This window comes from Triticum dicoccoides, chromosome 5A (genome assembly GCF_002162155.2).
Source record: "Triticum dicoccoides isolate Atlit2015 ecotype Zavitan chromosome 5A, WEW_v2.0, whole genome shotgun sequence".
In the NCBI taxonomy this organism is placed as follows: domain Eukaryota; kingdom Viridiplantae; phylum Streptophyta; class Magnoliopsida; order Poales; family Poaceae; genus Triticum; species Triticum dicoccoides.
This window is the reverse complement of record NC_041388.1, coordinates 484,776,216-484,780,278: the sequence shown is the minus strand read 5'-3', so window position 1 is coordinate 484,780,278 and position 4,063 is coordinate 484,776,216. Positions and strand designations below refer to the sequence as shown.

Genomic DNA, 4,063 nt, shown 5'->3' with positions numbered 1-4,063 from the left:
ATGGAGAAATGCATGCTAGGTTATTTATCTCAACAGAAAAAATATTGAAGAGCTTTAGCGCCTACACTTGTATGAAGCCACAAACTGGTATTTTAGTAAATAGTATAACTACCAACTCCATCTCTTAGCAGCATATCCTTCTCCATGGTAGGGGACTTCGGGTATATCAGAATTAATTTTCATATGAGATGTGGTAATGCAGCACAACATAGCTTATCAAACAGAAAAATGCTTCATGTAGTAGGACATATATGGTTATTCTATCTACTTCAACTCCCCCTATGATTCAGATTAGAACACTGACAACAGCTAACATGGGATAAACTACACAGACTCAAGAAAATGGAAAGAAAAATTGTAAGAAATCAAGGAAAACCAAGTCAAAAAACATGTCAACATTTCCTCCTCAACCAGGTCAAATCTGGAAGTGTATTTCTCGTTCTTGTTGAATAAGAAAGCTAGATACATGTGCGTTGCTACGACATAAGAAAATATATTTACCAAATAATCATTTTGTTTCGTGAATACAAACATTACAAGCTTTTGATGTTTTCCCAATATAACAAGTGACTGTAATGGCTACTTTCTCGTGTTTCTCTCTTAGCTACAATAGTTAAACCTCATATAAAGACTAACAAACCAAAAAATATACCAAACAGAAAGCAGCAGTGTTAGTTCTTCCATGGAGCGGTGGCTGGGACTACTTTTGAGCCGTGAAAATTAGTTCCAGCCATTGCTCGGACTAAAGAGAACTACAATGCAAGCCGGTACTGACTACATTAGCAACCAAACTAAGCAGCGAGTCCAGACAATGGCTGGATAAGGCAAGTCACACTGGTAATTTCTTGAGCATGCCAGGAAAACGATGTAATGATAAAAAATGGTTGGGAGAAAACAAATGATGACACTTTAAAGCATTTTTAGGCATAAGGTTTTCTAATTAACATGATAGACTGGGAATACCAATTCAACATACTATGTCTACGACGGAAAGGGGTTAACAAATCACCTTCTTTATAAGTAGATTGCATTATATAAAGAAGCAGCATGTCAGCTCGGTTAGAAACCCAAATAACTTGTTTTCGTGAGTAAAGTGGTACAAGTCTGATTATTCTGCTATTAAACAGAAAACTAATTCCTTCCTCTCTTAGAAACTAAAAGGAGAATCAAACTACACTTGGTATTAGTTAAAATAATCTTATTCATTTCAAATTAGTATTTAGTTATTCCCTAAAACTATTTAAAAATGGACAAATGAGAACACACATGCTAATTACACGTAAACTTTGTATGAATATGTAACATGAATCATTAATTTAGGCTATTAGTAGATGCAACATTAATTTATTAATACTTGGTAGCTGAGTTTAAGTCTCAGTATTATTAAGTCATCATACCTGACTCTAATTTTTTTGAGCAACAAAATATCATAATCACAATTTGACAGATTATGATATGTGAATTGAGATCTAGCGCATTTAATATATAGTAATAACATCACAATATACGAAAGTGGCTGACATATTCCTTAGCTTCTCCATGCACTTGCAAAAAAATTTTGCCAACACATCCAGATCATTACTTCACTTGACTGATCAACCATCGAGTAAGTCTAACTCTAGATTCTTTGCTAAGAAATTAATTTCACACTCCTTTCTTAAGACTTGTGTGAACAGATCATTAGTCTTAATTAGAACTTAAGAAATAATACAAGAACAACAACATTAAGGGCGAAAATGCACCGCCAGTAAATTGGAACAATACCACCTTATATTAAAATTTTATTTATCTTACTGACTACTGACCTATCTTTGTAACAGTGAAGGATGCTCAACAACCAATACATACATGGGGGTAACGGGATAAGAAATCAATTGAGGAAATTTATATTTCTAAAATGCTGACAGAAGAAAGCAAGTGCAACATATTTAAGAAGGGACAACACATGAAAAATTCTTGACCTTAATGTATGATGGAGTAGTGAGTCAGTGAAATAGACCGTTAAAAAACTAAAGAGGGATACAACCTACATATTCACTTGTTCGTCGAAGCGATTAACAATGCATTTTTTCCGGTCAAATAATACATGGTAAATCCGGACAATGGTAGGCAAACTAAGGAACTGAACATGGATTAACTTGATTAAGTGGACGTGTTGATATGTCCCTGACCGGTCATGCAAAGAATATTTATGATGTATTCCACTTCATCCTAATTAACAAGCTGAAAATACATACCTCGTACACTCCATGTCAGCATGTGGTGGTACCGCTAATTACCCCAGTGAACCACTCCATTCCCAAAGTCATTTCACAGGAACTGCTTGACCTAACACACACAAAATACATCATAAAAGATGCCAAGGGCGATGGTCACAAACTCACAGTTATTCAATTCTGGGAAAAGATGCATAGATCAAAATGTAAGCACCACCAGATTTTGTAAATCTTCTCATTAAAGTTGCACTACTACCTTAGTCCAAAAAAAGTGTAAGTACACCAAGCGCAGATCATGAGGGCATTGGCTGATGGGTTGACCACCAAAAATTCCATGTGCTGACAATAAAACAATGTTTCCTGCCTTGATGCATAAGAAAGAATATGTATGCTCGTTACTCCGAGCGATCAATTTGTTGATCCCCAATTTTTTTGAGACCCATGTGAACAAAATGGATTTGAAAAGGAAAAAAGAGAGCACACACCTTGGTGGCAGCTGTTGCCTGCTTGCCGCCTGCGAAGTGGAGATGAGCAGGTGAGTTGCTCCGCCGTGTACCTCTGTTGGCTTGAGTCCATGTCTGCCGTTGGCCGCCGCTCACGTTCGCCCATCGCCCATCTCAAGGTTGCTTAGATCAATCAAACATCACTAACCAACCAATTACCTCTCAGATCAACTATTGGGTAACTGAACTTGATGAAGAAGTAGAACACGACCCGCTAGCCAGACCTCCGAAACAGAAGCATGTGTGATCATCCGACGCCGCCGTGTCATACCCGCAGCACCCTCCGGAGGCCTAGCACTCGCCGCACCACCCGGCGTCGGCCTTCCATCGCACCTAGAACCCCGCCCTGACGGCGTCCCCAACGGCGCCGTTCCCGGCGGCCAGCATATGGAACAACCAAAATCGAGCAGCACCTGCACACCACTCCCAGGCCCAGTACGTCCTCCAGCACTGACGTACCATTGGACAGCTGTAGTACGACCAACCCCGGCGACGCAGACAAAGGCGCCGTACACCAACGACAGCATCGATCTGGTGCTGCTGCAGTTCACATAGGCTGTAAAGAACCGGTGGTGCATAGGAGCTCTCCTTCTGCGCCGCCACCAATCTCGCCAATGGACGAACATGATCTAGAGTGGTGGAGATAAGAGGGAGGAGTGGAAAGTTTATCGATGGGACTGGCTCCTACCGCCGATGGCAAGGGCCGCGGCCGCGGGGCGGACGAGGAGGGGGGAGCCGAAGAAGGTTTTTCTCTAGATCAGAGAGAGATGCGGCATCTGGAGCGACGGGGTGGGGTGCGGGAGATGAGGAGGGAGATGGGATCGGGAGCGAAGGGTGCGGGAGATGAGGAGGACGGGTGGGTGTGGGACGTGCGTTCGTGGTTCGTGGGTAGTGGGTCTCTTTTTTTTGCTTTTTTCGAGCAGGGATGGGAGAAGCGGGGGTGGGGGACAGATCGTACATGGTGTGGGGAGGTCGAACCATCACGACGTTCGATCCTTCTTTAACAGTAGAGATAAGTGTTCTCCCTGAGTATGCACCATTGCTACAGTTCGTCGTGCCGAGACACCACGTGATGATCAGGTGTGATAAGCTCTACGTTCACATACAATGGGTGCAAGCCAGTTTTGCATGTGCGGAATACTCGGCTTAAACTTGACGAGCCTAGCATATGCAGATATGGCCTCAGAACACTGAGACCGAAAGGTCAAATGTGAATCATATAGTAGATATGATCAACATAGAGATGTTCACCATTGAAAACTACTCCATCTCACGTGATGACCGGACATGGTTTAGTTGATATGGATCACGTGATCATTTAGATGACTAGAGGGATGTCTATCT

The 4,063-nt window shown here is 41.9% G+C and overlaps 1 long non-coding RNA gene across 2 annotated transcripts; it reads right to left on the bottom strand.

The window, feature by feature from the left end:
- Positions 1-473: 473 nt before the first annotated feature.
- Positions 474-3,547, bottom strand: LOC119302359. Of its 2 annotated transcripts, XR_005147517.1 has the most exons (3): positions 2,702-3,547; positions 2,473-2,576; positions 474-2,328 (listed from the first exon to the last, which is right to left on the bottom strand). It is a non-coding gene; the product is annotated as an uncharacterized LOC119302359 (long non-coding RNA). The 2 variants fall into 2 exon arrangements; XR_005147516.1 differs by having other exon boundaries at positions 2,473-3,547.
- Positions 3,548-4,063: the final 516 nt, after the last annotated feature.